General features: G+C 44.6%; 1 long non-coding RNA gene across 1 annotated transcript; it reads right to left on the reverse strand.

The window, feature by feature from the left end:
- Positions 1-5,171: 5,171 nt before the first annotated feature.
- LOC135526941 (uncharacterized) lies at positions 5,172-17,406 on the reverse strand. Its single transcript, XR_010453371.1, has 3 exons — positions 17,321-17,406; positions 13,264-13,394; positions 5,172-5,706 (listed from the first exon to the last, which is right to left on the reverse strand). It is a non-coding gene; the product is annotated as an uncharacterized LOC135526941 (long non-coding RNA).
- Positions 17,407-20,397: the final 2,991 nt, after the last annotated feature.

Below are 20,397 nucleotides of genomic sequence, written 5' to 3' on the forward strand. Positions count from 1 at the left end.
AGTAATGCCTGCTTTAATAGGATAAAGATGAGGACAGGGACAGAAAGGCCTGCTTTACTAGGATACAGATGAGGACTGGGACAGTAAGGCCTGCTTTAATAGGATACAGATGAGGACTGGGACAGTAATGCCTGCTTTAATAGGATAAAGATGAGGACAGGGACAGAAAGGCCTGCTTTAATAGGATACAGATGAAGACAGGGACAGAAAGGCCTGCTTTAATAGGATACAGATGAGGACTGGGACAGCAATGCCTGCTTTAATAGGATAAAGATGAGGACTGGGACAGTAATGCCTGCTTTAATAGGATAAAGATGAGGACTGGGACAGTAATGCCTGCTTTAATAGGATAAAGATGAGGACTGGGACAGTAATGCCTGCTTTAATAGGATACAGATGAGGACAGGGACAGAAAGGCCTGCTTTAATAGGATACAGATGAGGACTGGGACAGTAATGCCTGCTTTAATAGGATACAGATAAGGACAGGGACAGAAAGGCCTGCTTTAATAGGATACAGATGAAGACAGGGACAGAAAGGCCTGCTTTAATAGGATACAGATGAGGACTGGGACAGCAATGCCTGCTTTAATAGGATAAAGATGAGGACTGGGACAGTAATGCCTGCTTTAATAGGATAAAGATGAGGACTGGGACAGTAATGCCTGCTTTAATAGGATAAAGATGAGGACAGGGACAGAAAGGCCTGCTTTAATAGGATACAGATGAGGACTGGGACAGTAATGCCTGCTTTAATAGGATAAAGATGAGGACAGGGACAGAAAGGCCTGCTTTAATAGGATAAAGATGAGGACTGGGACAGTAATGCCTGCTTTAATAGGATACAGATGAGGACTGGGACAGTAATGCCTGCTTTAATAGGATAAAGATGAGGACTGGGACAGTAATGCCTGCTTTAATAGGATACAGATGAGGACAGGGACAGAAAGGCCTGCTTTAATAGGATACAGATGAAGACAGAGACAGAAAGGCCTGCTTTAATAGGATACAGATGAGGACAGGGACAGAAAGGCCTGCTTTAATAGGATACAGATGAAGACAGAGCCAGAAAGGCCTGCTTTAATAGGATACAGATGAGGACTGGGACAGTAATGCCTGCTTTAATAGGATACAGATGAGGACAGGGACAGAAAGGCCTGCTTTAATAGGATACAGATGAAGACAGGGACAGAAAGGCCTGCTTTAATAGGATACAGATGAGGACTGGGACAGCAATGCCTGCTTTAATAGGATACAGATGAGGACAGGGACAGAAAGGCCTGCTTTAATAGGATACAGATGAGGACAGGGACAGAAAGGCCTGCTTTAATAGGATACAGATGAGGACAGGGACAGAAAGGCCTGCTTTAATAGGATAAAGATGAGGACAGGGACAGAAAGGCCTGCTTTAATAGGATACAGATGAGGACAGGGACAGAAAGGCCTGCTTTAATAGGATACAGATGAGGACAGGGGCAGAAAGGCCTGCTTTAATAGGATACAGATGAAGACAGAGACAGAAAGGCCTGCTTTAATAGGATACAGATGAGGACAGGGACAGTAATGCCTGCTTTAATAGGATACAGATGAGGACTGGGACAGAAAGGCCTGCTTTAATAGGATACAGATGAGGACAGGGACAGAAAGGCCTGCTTTAATAGGATACAGATGAGGACAGGGACAGAAAGGCCTGCTTTAACCTCTTACACTTATGGTGGCGGTATTTCATTTTTGGAAGAAAAACGTTCCCGTTTTAAACAAGATATTTTGTCACAAAAAGATGCTCGACTATGCATATAATTGCTACTGTTCGAAAGAAAACACTCTGACGTGTCCAGAAATACAAATATCTTCTCTGTGCGTGCCCTTTAACGTGAGCTTCAGGCAAAACCAAGATGACTTGGCATCCAGGAAATGACAAGGATTTTTGAGGCTCTGTCTTTCATGATCTCCTTATATGGCTGTGAACGCAAGAGGAATGAGTCTGCCCTTTCTGTCGTTTCCCCAAGGTGTCTGCAGCATTGTGACGTATTTGTAGGCAGATCGTTGGAAGATTGACCATAAGAGACCACATTTACCACGTGTCCGCCCGGTGTCCTGCGCCGAAATTGGTGCGCAAAAGTCACCTGCCAGTATTTTTCCATGGGGCACAGAGAGAGAAGCAAGCTTCCACGAACTGCATGTCAATGAAGAGATATGTGAAAAAACACCTTGAGGATTGATTCCAAACAACGTTTGCCATGTTTCGGTCGATATTATGTAGTTAATCCGGAAAAAGTTTCACGTTGTAGGTGACTGCATTTTCGGTTCGTTTCGGTAGCCAGGCGCAATGTAGAAAACGGAACGATTTCTCCTACACACAGACGCTTTCAGGAAACACTGCGCATCTGGTATGTGGCTGGGAGTCTCCTCATTGAAAACATCAGAAGCTCTTCAAAGGTAAATGATTTTATTTATTTGGTTATCTGGCTTTTGTGAAAATGTTGCGTGCTACATGCTACACAAAATGCTATGCTAGCTTTGCATACTCTTACACAAATTAGTCAATTTCTATGGTTCAAAAGCATATTTTGAAAATCTGAGATGACAGTGTTGTTAAGAAAAGGCTAAGCTTGAGAGCAAACGCATTATTTTAATTTTATTTGCGATTTTCAGAAATCGTTAACGTTGCGTTATGCTAATGAGCCTGAGGCTTAGTCACAATCCCGGATCCGGGATGGGGAGTTTCAAGAGGTTAATTAATAGGATACAGATGAGGACAGGGACAGAAAGGCCTGCTTTAATAGGATACAGATGAGGACAGGGACAGAAAGGCCTGCTTTAATAGCCTGCTGAACTCAGTGGAAATTAGTAGGGCTGTCCTTTTCCAGATGAAAAGAATCAGAGCCCATGAGGAAGTGGCCAGAGAGAGATGGGAGAATCTCAATTGCATCTCGCCTCTTTCCTTGCCTCCTTCTTAAATCAAATCAAAGTTTATTGGTCACATATACAGATTTGCAGATGTTATCACAGGTGTAGCGAAATGCTTGTGTTTCTAGCTCCAACACTGCAGTAATAATACCTAGCAATACACACCCAATACGCACATAATCCAAAAAGTAAAAAAATAAAATAAATGATATACTGTATAATGGTGCATATAGACATTATGGACTGTTCGCTGCTCAGCCCAGTCAAAACTGTTCGCTGCTCTGGCCCCCCAATGGTGGAACAAACTCCCTCACGACGCCAGGACAGCGGAGTCAATCACCACCTTCCGGAGACACCAGAAACCCCACCTCTTCAAGGAATACCTAGGATAGGATAAAGTAATCCTTCTCACCCCCCCTTAAATGATTTAGATGCACTATTGTAAAGTGGCCGTTCCACTGGATGTCATAAGGTGAATTCACCAATTTGTAAGTCGCTCTGGATAAGAGCGTCTGCCAAATGACTTAAATGTAAAATGTAAATGTAAATGGACTGTATATGAATAGTAAAGGTGTGTATGGCGGTAGTTATATAGGATGAGACATGACTAGAATACATTATGTACATATTAAGTGGGTAAAGCATTATGTAAAAATTATTAATGTTACCAGTGTTCATTGACTATGTACATTGGGCAGTAGTCTCTAAGGTGCAGGGTAGAGTACCGGGTGGGAGCCAGCTAGTAACAGTGACTAAGGTTCAGGACAGGGTAATGGGCGGAGGCTGCCAAGTGGTGACTGTTTAACAGTCCTGGAGATAGAAGCTGTATCTCAGTCTCTCGGTCCCATCTTTGATGCACCTGTACTGTCTGCCTTCTAGATGGTAACGGGGTGAACAGGCCGTGGCTCGGGAGGCTGAGGTCTTTGAGGATTTTCGTGGCCTTCCTGTGACACCTCAAAACCCATTGGAGGAGAAGATCAGAGGGGAGAGAACTCTGACTTTCTTATCCAATGGGTTTTGAGAAGGAGGCGAGGAGAGAGGACACGAGGAGTATGCAATTGAGATTCTCCCAAAGAAGGGTTGAAGTGGAGGGCACCAGGGTGACCAGTCCAATCAGCAGGGCCCATCTTCAGAAACAGTCCAATCATTACAACCCACCTTTAAGACCAGTCCAATCAGCATTGCCCACCTTTAGAAGACTTCACTTCCTCTCTGCCCTCATCAGAGCAGAACTGGGACTCACTCACACAGGTCATGCTGAGGTACGGTATACCTTACCACACACACACACACACACACACACACACACACACACACACACACACACACACACACACACACACACACACACACACACACACACACACACACACGCACGCACACACGCACACACACACACACGCACGCACGCACGCACGCACTCACGCACGCACGCACGCACGCACGCACACACACACACACACACACACACATTATGAGAAGCCCAGTTACACAACCCCAGACGCTCTCCCATCCTCTACAGAACTCACCCTCCTGCATCTGGAAGCGAGTCAATGAAAAGTGGCTTCTTCCTGATAGCTGGAACCATTTTCCATCCAGTGGAAAAGCTTCTTCTGCCTGGGACTTGGCCAACCTCCAGAAACACTTTGGCTCTACAGCTGTCTTGCAGAGTTTAAAGCAGCATATGGTACCCAAGTACCATTGTTTCACCACTAAAGACCCGTCTTTTTCATCAAGGGAGAAAGGCCTTTTTACGTCAATTTGACTGGGGAAAAAAGTTCTTAAAATGAGGGCTGGAAGAAAGTAGTAATGTTTTTTGAGGGGGTGTATTCTCTTCCACAAGCCATCACTAATGTTGCCAGTGATGCCATTTTGATTCTCAGTCTGTGAGTTTGTGAAACAGCACCATCTGTGTGCTGTCCTCTAATTAGTGTAATAGCCACAAATATTAAGGCAACAGTTTCACTTGACAAGCTGTTAGACAGTATGTGTGAACACTGCTCTGCTCTCTCTCCACTCACTCAGATACAAGTTAACAGGCTGGGAAATACAACTAAGCCTCTTCACACAACTGCACATGTCCATCTATTGTTTAGTCATAATCTTTCTAAATAGATCTCGCCATATTGCAAAAAGGTGCATGTTTACCAGATTTGCATATAATTGTTGACGTTAAATTGTATGCTAGAATTCAAAATGATGACATTGAAATATTTACATTTGTACATCTCTATAATTTCTGTCTTATTTTACACGCAATTGTAGTCGCTAAAGAAATACATCTGAACAAAACGAAAGCTTTTTGTTGAAAATTACAAAATCAATAACTGCAATTAAATATCTCATCTACTGTGAAACACACCACACAATCTCTAGAACAAGAATGGAACTCTTCATCAAAGCCAAGACAAAACATTTAATTTATATGACACACAATCTCCCAAATCATCCTCCAGATTGCCTTTCCTTTTTTTTATACGACTTGAACCAAAGCCTGACGTTAACAAATAGAAGTTCATTTGTTTCCCTCAGAACACATTATAATCAGTCTAAAGGTTAAAGTTTCTGCTAATTTGTCAATTCTAGATTGCTGTCAGCGCGAGGGGGAAATGGTTTTGAAGGGGCTGACATAGTCAATTAAGCCTGTCAGATCAGATGGTGTCTCTGAGCTGGCGGATCAGAGACTGCCTTACCCTATGATGTCAGAAAGCCAGGCAAACAGCCACAGGGGCCCAGAGCTCAAAAGTCCCCCGCTCTCTTCACTCCCAAACTTGTGAACACCAGGCATTTTGTGGGTCTGGAATGAGAGGAAAGGTAACAACAATATATCATCTTTGGAGCAGGAGCTGGATGGTCATTGGTCAAATAGATCTAGTGATGAGATGTTGGTCAATCGGCTATAGTCAGAGTAAAGAATTATGGTATACTGGAGCGGTGTGGTGCTGTGGCAGAGTGCATTATGGGGGCAGTATGGTTGGCCTCTCAAACATGCCTGTCTGTGATTATGTAAGCCTGAGAATGGTGTCTTACATTTTCCCTTTTATCAAGCTTTATCAAAGGGAAAATATGCAAAACATTTTGGAATGCTGGATCCACAGATTAACTGGGTAGTTTAAGTTAATAATTGATGGCAGGTGTAGAGCAATTTGGGTATGAGAAAATGGTTTACAAAATTGGCCCTACAAAAAAGGCGATCATACACTCAGAAACTGGTCATAGCTTCTATCCAAAACCAGATGCATCTGTCTCCTTTTTCCTGGTTACCTTTAGGATTTCATGTTGAAGAATAGCCCAGGAAACATTTGCCAAGTTTGCATCAATTGATTTTATCCTGCAAATGTCTCCATTCATGTTGTTACACAGCCTTTTGGGATGGAAATAATTATAACCATACAGTAAACTCTGTAAGCCAGTCAGAGACATGGAGGAATAGTTCTTGGGGGTAGAGGGGCATAGCGAAGCTCTGACAACCACCAATCTAGTCGCGCTGGTGAGATGATGAGGCTGTGAAGCAAGATAAAGATTATTCCAATCCTTGCGGTAGAAACTCCCAAAAATGTGATCCGGCCAATTTCTCTCTCAATGAGAGGAAATGGCAACAGACAGATTAGACATCTTCTACTGTAATCTGTATGGAGCTTTGAAATGTATACGGACTGCGAGCCAAACACACACACACACACACACACACACACACACACACACACACACACACACACACACACACACACACACACACACACACACACACACAGGCACGCACACACACACTTCATACACACACACACATACACAGAATGACAAGAGGTCTGCCTTGAGAATCAAGGTAAGGGAAGGCCAGAGTTGATGCCATTTCCATCCATCAGGCATATGAGGCAGTTGGTTGTAACGAGCATTTGTGTTTCTGTTTGTGTGCGAAGGAGTGACGTGCAAGGGAGCACTGCTCGGCCCTATCACTCACTCAGCCTGGACAACAGAGAGTTGGAGAAAGGTCAGAAGGGGGAGGGGGTAAAAGAGAGAGAAAGGCTAAAAGAGAAAGAGAGTCAGAGAGAGTTAGAGAAAGAGAAAGTGAGAGATAAGCGAGAGAGTCAGAGCGAGAGAGAGTGAGAGTCTAGCCCCTGAGCAAAACATTACAGCTCTTCCCTCCATCAGAGGTCATTACTGGAGGCTGTCAGGAGCCAGTCTAATGGTGTCTCACCTGACAGCCTCCCGGCCCGCTGCCCGCCTGCCTCTCTGCCCTGCACCAAACAGCCAGCAGAGGAACGAGGGATGAGGAAGGATGGAGTGAGGTGGAAGAAAGGAGGATGGGAGCGAGGAAAACGAGGAGCCAGTAAAAAATGCAATCGATAGCAAACTCAGCTTAATATTTTTCAATGAAGTAACAAAGCACCCAATTTATTGGCAAATCACTGGTTTAAGGGAGAGCTGAATTCAATAAAAGAAGGCTCCCGTCCGTTTTCCTTCCAACACGACCCCTCTCTGTTTGCGGTGCAAATGTAGCTCTTTTAGGATAGGCCTTGGTATCTCATGTCTGACAACAAGGGCATTGGTATCTGACTTATTGGAAGAGGAGTGATATGTTTATTCCATCCAACGCTGCTGGTTTCATCAATCTCTCCAAACCTCTCCAATAAGCAAAAACTATGTAGGAGGAGAGGAGAGGTTCTGTTGGGATTAGAGTCGAATTGGATTGCCGCTGTACTGCCCCTCCTTCTGTAGCTGTATGAATAATGTCCAAGGTCCCCTTGAAGACACCATTAGGAAGTAGGGGGTATCAATCGACCCCTATACTTTCAAACTGTAACCACTGGTGTTGTTCTTTACCCCCCCTCTCTCAATGTGCTATGACAGATGGAGAGGGTCTCTGCAGGTGTGTTGAACTTTGCTTTATAATCCTGTGCTCATGCGTTAGTTGCCAACAACCCGTTTTTCCCCTCACACAAAACCTAGTAGAAGGCAGAAGGATAAATAAAACGTAAAATTGTGAATGGTGTTATTGGAAATATTTTGCAAGCATTAATGACTGTCTCTGTCATAAGAAACCATCCATTCTAGTCCTGGTACAAAATCGGCACTGGCAGAAGGAGCGCTGAGTCTGTTCTTAACTGACTTCTTTATAATGAGAGAGAGAGAGAGAGAGAGAGAGAGAGAGAGAGAGAGAGAGAGAGAGAGAGAGAGAGAGAGAGAGAGAGAGAGAGAGAGAGAGAGAGAGAGAGAGAGAGAGAGGGAGAGAGAGAGAGAGAGAGAGAGAGAGAGAGAGAGAGAGAGAGAGAGAGAGAGAGAGAGAGAGAGAGAGAGAGTGAGAGAGGGAGAGAGGGAGAGAGAGAGAGAGAGAGAGAGAGAGAGAGAGAGAGGGGGGGGGGAGAGAGAGACTTAGAATGAGGCTGTGTCTTTGAGTTAACATTCCCCTCTCTGTCTCTGTGTCCCTGGGCCGTGATGATCCCATTCTTGGGCTCCGGGCCCAACCAGAAGGGCCAGAGGTGCTTTACCAGAGTAACTTATGGCTGCTGTGAGGACACATTATTACACACACAGACGGACACAATGGTATTCACACGGAGGCACACACACATGGGTCAGGGACAAGAGAAGAAAAGAGGCAGCAACTGTAGCTCGCTCAGGGTCTGGAGTCATGGTGAAGAACAACCACAATTGGCTGAGGGTGTAAGGTTGTCCAACACCCTACATACCACAAACAAAGAATGTTGTGCCATGTCCAGACATTCAACCCTACAGATATCCAAGTAATACTTCAAATAATACCAATCCTCTCCATACACCCATACACTCCCACCAATGCCCTCACCCCAGTCAGTGTGTGACTGTGCTCTCCCTGCCGGATCAGAGGATTTACTAGGTTACTCTGGGCTTGGTGCTTTGGCTCCTGTTGCCTGCCTCAGTCCTGGGTACAGCCAGCTGTAAATGAGATGCAGGCAGCAGTTAGTCTCTCTCTCGCTCTCGCTCTCTCTCTCTCTCTATGTCTACCTCTCTCTCGCTCACTGTCTATGTCTATCTCTCTCTATGTCTACCTCTCTCTCGCTCTCTCTCTATGTCTATCCCTCTCTCTCTCTCCCCCTATATCTACCTCCCTCTCTCTACCTCTCACTCTCTAACGCTCTCTCTCTATCTGTCTCTCTACCTCTCTCTACCACTCTCTCTCGACCTGGGCTTGGATTTATATTACTACAGGCAAATACCTCAGAGAGAGAGAGAAGGACAGAGATAATGAAAAAGCGAGATAGAGTGTTGGTGGTGAGAGAGGCCTGCCCTCTGCGGGTCTACTCCATCCACATGTATTTTTATTTCAACACCCCTGTAGCGTGTCACAGTCAGGTCCCACCACAGAGAAATGTGTTCATGTTATACTACCCTGGAAGCCTGGTTAGGCCCACCTTAGGAATCTTTTAAGATACATTTTTCTTAAAATGCATATTGGTACCCATCATATTATAACGTGTTTCATCTGTTTATGGTTTTGAGCTTGGTATTACCAAAACAGAAAACATGTCATGCATATGTGTATAGGTGGCAGGGAAGTCAGGTGCAGGAGAGTCAAACTGAGTGTAAAATGGAGTCTTTTAATAAAGTTCCACGAGTATGCTCCATAACACTAAATGTACAAACAAACCAAACATGGGTACGAGGACCCGACGCGCACCTATACAACAATCACACTATACTGACAATAAAACAATCTCTGACAAAGACATAAGGGGAAACAGAGGGTTAAATACACAACAGGTAATGAATGGGATTGAAAACAGGTGTGTGGGAAGACAAGACAAAACCAATGGAAAATGAAAAAAGGATCAATGATGGCTAGAAGACCGGTGACGTCGAACGCCGAACACCGCCCGAACAAGGAGGGGCAACGACTTCGGTAGAAGTCGTGACAAAACAATTCAACTAGATCTTTGTCACGCTTCAAACACATTCAGCCTGCGCATTGGTCCTTGGCTTCCAGCTAAAGCCGTCCAGCAGTGATATTGTCCAGGTGTGGATCAGATCAGAGTCAGGGGACTGAGAGAAGGCCCCCTGTCTGTCTCCAATACACTTCCCCTGGGCTAGCCCATCCAGACCTCCCCTGGGTCGTTCAGGTTTTTCAGACCTCCACGACCCATCCAGAACAGAGCCCACTCCCCAAGAAGTCAGACATTTTAACAGTTTATCTCCCATCTTAAACTGCCTCTGGCCAACTTAAACTGATTAGACTTAACCTACCAGCCCTACCAGACTCTTTTGGCCCTGCATCAATACCACTTATCAATCAATATCAATATTGATCAAGGCCTCCCATGTCAGACCAAGGGCAAGCATTGATATTGATTTTAACCATATTAGCCGGGACAAAAGGTTGCCAAATCAGTTTCGACGCAACGCATCAGAGGAATATGACAGCATGTCTCACAGCGTCTCACAGCGCAGTTCCAGTAAGGATTCGATTTGATCAGCGTTAACTACTGATTTGATATACCAATACTATGACCTAAATCGGTCAGTAATCAAGTCACAAGGTATGTTAATTTAGTAATGCCTGCCCTTTAAATGCAGAAGGTTGTATGAATCGATCTCTCAATGAACCTAGCATCAGATCAAATACAGTTACTGAGCATGCCTAGGTTTCTTATGGGTAGGTAAAACTGACCCACTGTCACGACTGACGGAGTCTGGGTCTCCAGAGAACGGAGGTGATGGTGCTAGTGCTGTGGTTTGTGTATCTTCACCCTAGAGAACTGTTACATCACACAGAGACACACACACACACCCTTCATTAGCTAGAGCATGAGGAAAGCGTTCTTTCTCCCCTTATCAAATATTGATGCCCTGCGCGAGACCAAACCAAATGTGTGAATAAGTCATGAAACGCTGAGCAGCAACACACAACAAAGAGCGTGTGGACTGTGGAGAGGAGACTTTTACACTGTTGAATGTTTCTCTCTTATCACCACAGAGCTTCAAATGAGCAGGAAGAGAAGGGAGGACTAACATACCAACTGGAATGGTGGAAACTAGAAATAGATGTGGTTTTGGAATTTTAAACGACCTAGGAGTTTTGACAACCATTTACATGAAATTCACAATACCACACATTCAGAATTTGAAATGATCTGAAATACATAATTGAATGCTTACAGTATGGTTATTTCTCCTAAAATAGATGGCCCATGGATATCCCCTTCTCCTGGCTAGCATTAAGTATAAATTGGCATCGGGCATTGAATAAATTACTCTTAGCAGAGCCCTATCTTTAAAAACTGAACAACGGCCATTGAAAAGATTGAGCTCTATTCTGTGATATGCGTTCTAGCAGACGAGGAAATAGCCACTTCCCTTTGAAGCTCCCTGAGGGTCTCATTTAGCGGACATCACTTTTTTGGGTCAGCGAGTAAATGCAAAAAATATGTCCTACCAAAGCCTTTCCATTTATCTGGGTGGGTATTCTGTGTCAGCCTCAGCGTGCCTAATTCTCCCAGGAACTCCCCTCTGCTGAGGAAGACAAGGCTGACTGGCAAACTCACACATTATCTCTGCAGTGATCCCATTCCAGCCTCCTATTACAGGGTCTGTCGCCAAGCACAGCGTCATGCGGCACAATGGCAGCTTAGGGACACACACACACGCTGTACATGCACACACACACACACACAAGCACACACACAGTGATCTGCTACTCTCATTAAATGAAACATGTTGTATTTACATGTCATACAGCACACTTCGTGTTATTTGTCAAGCTGCCACATATATCAAATGCATGTCTACTGACATCAAAGCCAGTCCAGCAGGGTTTCTGAAGTACTTTCTAAGGTAGAGAAGATGAACAGAAGGATTCTGACACACCATGGTTTCCCAGTAGATGGATAAGTGCGCTTGCTAACTTTTCTCCGTCCAAATGGTATTTTTTATCCATTAAGCCTTTTCACCCTGAAGAATTCATAGGGCCGTCAAATGAAAGAAAGGGTCAAATGTTCCCGTTTACGGGGAGTGCCTGTAGAACAAAGGGGAGCGTGAGGAGCCATTTTGGGGCTGTCAGAGAGGTTTTGTGCCGTTAAAAGGCTGCTGTGATATGCTCTGACATGGGAGGCCTTCCACAGAGCTTTTAAGAGCCATGTGTCGTGGGCACTCTTGCCATCACGACACGGACAAAAGCACACCTGTCACTGACTGCTGAACGTTGCTGCACTTAAGATTTTTCTTCTTTTTTTGGAGGGGGGGGGATTTAGACTGATGTCGGGCGTGAGGTGAGCTGGTGATAGTGTTGTTGTACACTTCAGCTCCTTTGTAGCTCAACATAAAACTCCTCTTTGTGATGACAAACTGGCATTTCTGAGAGTTTGTTCAATTGTCTTACATGGCATGGGTGAGCTCAAACTTCAGGTTGAAATCATTAGTTCAAGGTAAAAGGATGAAGTTTATTGAAAAGGTGGGTTACAACTTCATGTAACTTCAGTGTCTCGTGATGACACACACCTCTTTGCGATCTTAGCAAGTAAATCTTTGTGGGGCAAACTAAAAATAAAAATAAATGATGCATGCCAGCAAAGCCACAACTCAACATTAAACAATACATTAATTGCACTATAACAGTGACCAACGGTGCCCACATACTATTAGGGCCTACATAAAGTTGTGTCAACAGCAGAGTCCCAACAGAAGTCCCAACACCTTGCTACACCGGGTTATCAGCATAGCCTTGTCTGGCAGTGAAACAGTTCAATTACTGCCTTTAAAAAAACTTAGCTGATATGGTTGACTTGCTTAAACAAATTTGTTTTCTACTAACAATTGAGATGTACAAACTATGTCATAAGGGAACGAAGAGCGGATAACAGGCAATCCGTAATTCTGATGAAGACATGAATGAGCACCTCTCGAGTGGCACAGCAGTCTGAGGAAGTGCATCACAGTGCTAGAGACGTTCCTACAGACCCAGGTTCGATCCTGGGCTGTATCACAACCGGCCATGATCGGGTGTCACATAGGGCGGTGCACAATTGGCCCTCCCGGGTTAGGGGAGGGTTTGGTCGGACGGGGCTTTTCTTGGCTCATCGCGCTCTAGCGACTCCTTGTGGCAGGCTGGCTGCCTGCAGGCTGACCTTGGTCTTCAGCTGAATGGCATTTCCTCCGAGACATTACATTTCTCTAAAACAGGCTATAGGTTACATGTGTATCACCAGAACTGTAGGCAAAATTAAGAGTGGAAAAGGGACCAAATTATTAAGGTGAGGCACATGGGCTTCTAACATCTTACTACACAATATACACTTAGCATTACCTTCTTAGCTACAGTATACATATCTCCCTGGCATATTACATAATTTATGCAGCAGCATGCAATACATTTTTGACTCACCTTGTTGTGCTGTGCTCACTTGAACAGCAAGGTGGCACGGCTGTCCTTCGTGGGCAAATTTTGTCATCAGATTTTGTCATCAAAGTCTGGTATTCTCTGGATGTTTGGTGCTTTCAAGACAACTGGGAACTCTGAAAAAAAACAAAGTTGAATCATGATGACATCAGTGATTGTCAGGTCGGAGCTCTAGAAAGAGGCCCAAGTTCAAAATGCTTGTTTTTTCCCCCAGTTTCCAGTTGTCTTGAACTCACGGAAGGCAGATTTCCCAGTTGTTTTGAACACGGCAGAAGTCATGCTGGATTGACAGCATGGCCAATGTTAAATATTTATCCTTTTAAGTGTGGAAAAGAGACCCTTAAACCCAGACTTTGGACCACACACCCTCTCCACTGAATAACAGGCTAGTGATTGCTTTGCAATGCTTGCAGTTAGCCATTGATTTCTTACAAACCACTCATTGTTGAATTTGCAATTTCCAACTTGTTGTGTAATGTTTGTGTCCAACGGCCAATGAGCACCGATGCGTTTTATATATAATTTCTCTTCATTATTTATCTTCATATGACAAGGATTAAAAAGCATTTGCCAGTATATTGTTGACTTGATTCATGATGATGACTGCTAGCTTGTTAGCCAAGATTTTTAAAGTCCAATCAAAGCCACTGTATATATCATGTAATTTGACGTCATTTTATCTGTGGCCAATAACCTTGAGCCTTCTTGGATGGACACTTCAAATGTAACTCTATGGCAGCACCCAAGAGGCTTGAATTTTCGAGCTCTACCCTTAGATTTGGCGATGACCTAGTGTCCCCAGGAGTGATGGAACACGGCGCAATAAGAGAACATTACCAACCCCTTATTTTCCTCTGGCTGCCCGACCACAGAAAGCACTGAGCTAGGCTGAAACACCTGCATTTTGTAGCCGCCTTAGTTTGGATATGGTTGAGACCAAGTTTGCATGCAGTTTTATTAACTCAGAGATAATATTTTTTTTACATTGTTTGTAAACCTTTTTGTGACAGGTAATAATTTCAAAATAACATGCAAACCGGCAACCCCAAAAACATTTGTATTTTTATTGCTAATGACCGGTCGCCACGCCATGTCTAAGCTAAACTCTAAATATAGGAACAAGACAGCTCCTTCCTAAAACCAAGTCTCTACCCTCATTCATTTTATTGCCCAGTGATTCAAACAGCCGTTCCTACCATCAAATACAACCGAAACTATTCTAAATGTCCCCAATGTCTTTTGGTAAGGTTATGGCATTGAGAAAAAACGCTAGACAACAGAGAGGGAAATCCTCCATCAGCACCCCCTCTCATTTACACGCAGTGCCAGATCTCTCTGCTTTACTCCCAGTCCCAGCTCTCTCTCATTTACACGCAGTCCCAGATCTCTCTGCTTTACTCCCAGTCCCAGCTCTCTCTCATTTACACGCAGTCCCAGATCTCTCTCATTTACACGCAGTCCCAGATCTCTCTGCTTTACTCCCAGTCCCAGCTCTCTCTCATTTACACGCAGTCCCAGATCTCTCTCATTTACACCCAGTCCCAGATCTCTCTGCTTTACACCCAGTCCCAGATCTCTCTCCTTGTCACCCAGTCCCAGATCTCTCTGCTTTACTCCCAGTCCCAGCTCTCTCTCATTTACACGCAGTCCCAGATCTCTCTGCTTTACTCCCAGTCCCAGCTCTCTCTCATTTACACGCAGTCCCAGATCTCTCTCATTTACACCCAGTCCCAGATCTCTCTGCTTTACACCCAGTCCCAGATCTATCTGCTTTACTCCCAGTCCCAGATCTCTCTCATTTACACGCAGTCCAAGATCTCTCTGCTTTACTCCCAGTCCCAGCTCTCTCTCCTTGTCACCCAGTCCCAGCTCTCTCTCCTTGTCACCCAGTCCCAGCTCTCTCTTCTTTACACCCAGTCCCAGCTCTCTCTGCTTTACACCCAGTCCCAGATCTCTCTGCTTTACACCCAGTCCCAGCTCTCTCTCCTTGTCACCCAGTCACAGCTCTCTCTCATTTTACCCCCAGTCCCAGATCTCTCTGCTTTACTCCCAGTCCCAGCTCTCTCTCCTTCACACCCAGTCCCAGATCTCTCTGCTTTACTCCCAGTCCCAGCTCTCTCTCCTTTACACCCAGTCCCAGCTCTCTCTCTTTTACACACAGTACCTACTCTCTCTCATTTACACACAGTACCTACTCCCTCTCCTTCACACCCAGTCCCAGATCTCTCTGCTTTACTCCCAGTCCCAGCTCTCTCTCCTTTACACCCAGTCCCAGATCGTTGGTATTACTCCCAGTCCCAGATCTCTCCTTTACGCCCAGTCCCAGCTCTCTCTCCTTTACTCACAGTCCCAGATCTCTCTGCTTTACTCCCAGTCCCAGCTCTCTCTCCTTTACACACAGTACCTTCTCTCTCTCCTTCACACCCAGTCCCAGCTCTCTCTCCTTTACACCCAGTCCCAGATCGTTGGTATTACTCCCAGTCCCAGATCTCTCCTTTACGCCCAGTCCCAGCTCTCTCTCCTTTACTTACAGTCCCAGATCTCTCTGCTTCACACCCAGTCCCAGCCCTCTTTCCTTCACACCCAGTCCCAGCTCTCTCTCATTTACATGCAGTCCCGGGATCTCTCTGCTTTACTCCCAGTCCCAGCTCTCTCTCATTTACACGCAGTCCCAGATCTCTCTGTTTTCCTTCCAGTCCCAGATCTCTCTCATTTACACGCAGTCCCAGATCTCTCTGCTTTCCTTCCAGTCCCAGATCTCTCTCATTTACACGCAGTCCCAGATCTCTCTGCTTTACTCCCAGTCCCAGATCTCTCTCATTTACACGCAGTCGCAGATCCCTCTCATTTACACCCAGTCCCAGATCTCTCTGCTTTACACCCAGTCCCAGATCTCTCTCCTTTACACCCAGTCCCAGCTCTCTCTCCTTGTCACCCAGTCCCAGATCTCTCTCCTTTACACCCAGTCCCAGCTCTCTCTCCTTGTCACCCAGTCCCAGATCTCTCTGCTTTACACCCAGTCCCAGATCTCTCTCCTTGTCACCCAGTCCCAGATCTATCTGCTTTACTCCCAGTCCCAGATCTCTCACATTTACATACAGTCCCAGCTCTCTCTCCTTTACACCCAGTCCGAGCTCTCTCTCCTTGTCACCCAGTCCCAGCTCTCTCTCCTTGTCACCCAGTCCCAGATCTCTCTGCTTTACTCCCAGTCCCAGATCTCTCTGCTTTACACCCAGTCCCAGATCTCTCTCCTTGTCACCCAGTCCCAGATCTCTCTGCTTTACTCCCAGTCCCAGATCTCTCTCCTTTACATGCAGTCCCAGATCTCTCTGCTTTACACCCAGTCCCAGATCTCTCTGCTTTACTCCCAGTCCCAGCTCTCTCTCTTTTACACACAGTACCTACTCTCTCTCATTTACACACAGTACCTACTCTCTCTCCTTCACACCCAGTCCCAGATCTCTCTGCTTTACTCCCAGTCCCAGCTCTCTCTCCTTTACACCCAGTCCCAGCTCTCTCTCTTTTACACACAGTACCTACTCTCTCTCATTTACACACAGTACCTACTCTCTCTCCTTCACACCCAGTCCCAGATCTCTCTGCTTTACTCCCAGTCCCAGCTCTCTCTCCTTTACACCCAGTCCCAGCTCTCTCTCCTTGTCACCCAGTCCCAGCCCTCTCTGCTTTATACCCAGTCCCAGCTCTCTCTCCTTTACTCCCAGTCCCAGCTCTCTCTCCCTTACATCCAGTCCCAGCTCTCTCTCCTTGTCACCCAGTCCCAGCCCTCTCTGCTTTATACCCAGTCCCAGCTCTCTCTCCTTTACACCCAGTCCCAGCTCTCTCTCCTTGTCACCCAGTCCCAGCCCTCTCTGCTTTATACCCAGTCCCAGCTCTCTCTCCTTTACACCCAGTCCCAGCTCTCTCTGCTACCTTTATTCGCTGCTCTATTAACAACTGTTACTGGACCTCTAATTATGCCCCTGTGATCTTGGAGAGTGGCAGGCACGTGTCATCTCCCTCCCAGGGGAGTATGGGTAATTACCAGCATCCATCCAAGGCCGCCTGCCGCCTCTGTTCCTCTATCACCGTGGCGATAATCACACGGTGCGTTGCCACCAACATCTGTTCCTCCCTGAGCGATGAGCCAGAAAGGCCTTAGTCTGTCACACTAGCTACTTCCTGTCTGTGTCCACAACTTTGACCTTTGACAAAGCTTCGCTAGGCTAATTTGTTTACTCTTAGAGATAGGGGTTGGTACTGACATCCCAACAGAATGCAATTATATAAATAACAGACCTCTTCTTGTGTCTGTCCAACACTGTAGCTCTCCATTCCTTTCATCTCCAGCACACTCTCTCAGACATGCAAACTCATATTTCCTTTGACTCCGTTGCATTTATCAGTGCAGTGTATATTATGCTGTATATTCTAGTCATCTTCATAGGACTTCAAATGAAAGCATCTGCTCGGCAATAGCCTGATTGTCCACCACATACAGAAAAGACAGTATGACTATAATAGCACCTATTCTGATGGATGGATTCAAATGCTTTGATAGACTTCACATGGAATGAAATGTTTAAAGATCAGCCTTTATCTAAGACCACTGATTTATTAATTCATTTCATATCACTTCCATAGAAACCGCTTCACAGTTGATGCTGCCTTGATTGACAGCTGGACCAATGCAAAGCTATCGATTTCTGCAAAGTGGTGAAAGTGGGGAAGAGCATCTCTAACTTTTCAAAACAGAATAAAAAAATGAATAAAAGGAGATGGCAGACAAAAATAACAATATGGGGTTCTGATAAAGATATGAGATATGTGAGAGAGTTTGATTTCCAAAACCGAGGAATGATGGAGGACACACAACAGGAAGATGATCGCTTTACACAGATATGAGCTAACGTTACTCATATTACTCATATTTTGGGCACTGATACTGTATATCCACAGCACTCTTTGAGTCCACCTCAAAAGTATTCAGTAAACATGTCTATGCTGGAGCACGAATACACCATTGTCTGTTGAAGCAGTGTGTATTGAGTCTTACTCTTTGAGGAGCTGGGAAATGTTGAACATGCAGCAAGTCTCTAGTTTGATTGAGACCCCAGATTGCCCTCATCTGATTGAAGGTCAGCCGGATACTGTACATATTACTTAATACCAGATCTGCCTCAGATGGGAGTCCCTAGATGATATAACTGTGGCCTTTAGCCACTGGGTGTAAAGGTCAAACATTACGACATTATAACAGAAAATAAAGAACTACATTTAACCCCCTTCCCATCCCCTTCCCAGTTTTTCACAGTGTGGAATGCGACCCTGGTCTCCGGACCAATTTTTCATGGGAAGAGAATCACATGCAAGCAACGTAACGAGAATTAGGGAGTAATCGGGGAGAAAATCCCAGGAGAACAGAGAGTAAATTTCCCCCGTGTCCACTGATGATACCCAGCATAAACTCCTACTTCAACTCTCAAAGTTCTCCAACACAATAAGAACAGGACTGACCACACTCACTCTGAGAAACAAACTAGGGATACGGTACATACAGTATGGGGTTTGAAGTAGATTAAGGGATATACGTAGGTAAATAAATATATTTTCTGCAACTGCAACAAGACAGCAGGAAAAACAAAAACAAAGCATCTTATAATAATGAAATGCTTTTTGGCCAAAGGGAATGGAGGAAAAGGTATGTATTTAAGCACGCCAGAGTCTCTCTTTAAAAGCTGGATTATTTGTGCACTATTTCTGAAAAATAAAGTCATAGTCAATATTTGGCAGCTGTGACATTAACGAGCAACGCATTAGAAGGGGAAAAAGTTATAAATATTCATAAAGATATTAGGGAGGGGTGTTAACGGTAAGCACCTGTCTACTTAACAGTGACAGGGAAGCACTGAGTGACTTTATGAAGACCCCCCCCCCTCCTCCTCTTCCCCGAGCCACGTGTCCTTCCTTAGTGAATGTCGCCTCTCCTCGCCATAGACAGCCCTGCTGACAACCCACACTCGAAGAAAAAAAGAACATGTTTTTAGAGATGTCAACTTACAATGGTGAAAGCTCAAGGTTAAGGTTGCTCTCTTGCTCTCCGACTCGCCCGTCTGCCTGCCTCCTCTCTCCTGGCACGCTGTAATGATATTGGCCATCAATGCATTCGCATATTGTGAAAATGAATCATGCTTTTTCATACTTATTTGGCAGAGGAGATGTGGAATGCGGTGATACGTCTGTCATGTCGTCTTCCAAATCCCCAAATTCTAAAGTCAAAGGGTTATGCATTTGGTTTATTTTGTCAGATAGAGCTGAGAAGCAGTCGAGGGTATTAACTTTGACAGAAAATATTTTCTTACAGTATGGCGTGTGCATAAATTTGTCAGAAGTTTGGACATGGGGTGTTAATCATGGTTCTAACATTGATGTGGAATATTTACTCTTTCAGTCACATACTACTGTGTGTGTGGTGTGTGCGGAAAAGGTGATATATGGTTTTTATCCACAATGTATCATCAACTGTGGGCTGTTGACTTATTTTATAGGCTCTTGGAGGGGCTATTTTCAAGGTCAATGTTATAAAACACGAGTTGTCCGTGTAATGGAATATGTACAGTGGGGCAAAAAAAAATGTAGTCAGCCACCAATTGTGCATGTTCTCCCACTTAAAAAGATGAGAGAGGCCTGTAATTTTCATCATAGGTACACTTCAACTATGACAGACAAAATGAGAAAAAAATCCAGAAAATCACATTGTAGGATCATAAAAAAATATAATTAAAAATCCTACAATGTGATTTTCTGGATTTTCTTTCTCATTTTGTCTGTCATAGTTGAAGTGTACCTATGATGAAAATTACAGACTTCTCTCATCTTTTTAAGTGTCAGAACTTGCACAATTGGTGGCTGACTACATTTTTTTTTTGCCCCACTGTACTTATTCCATTACACGGACAACTCGTGTATATTATCTTGATTAAATAGGGTGCCAAACAATAAACTATTAATACACTTAATTGACATGTTGATATCACAGTATTTTGTCACACTGCTGTATTTTAAATAAAATAAAGTGTTATTTGTCAAATGCTTCGTTAACAACAGGTGTAGACTTACAGG

This window comes from Oncorhynchus masou, chromosome 32 (assembly GCF_036934945.1).
Source record: "Oncorhynchus masou masou isolate Uvic2021 chromosome 32, UVic_Omas_1.1, whole genome shotgun sequence".
Classification (NCBI taxonomy): domain Eukaryota; kingdom Metazoa; phylum Chordata; class Actinopteri; order Salmoniformes; family Salmonidae; genus Oncorhynchus; species Oncorhynchus masou.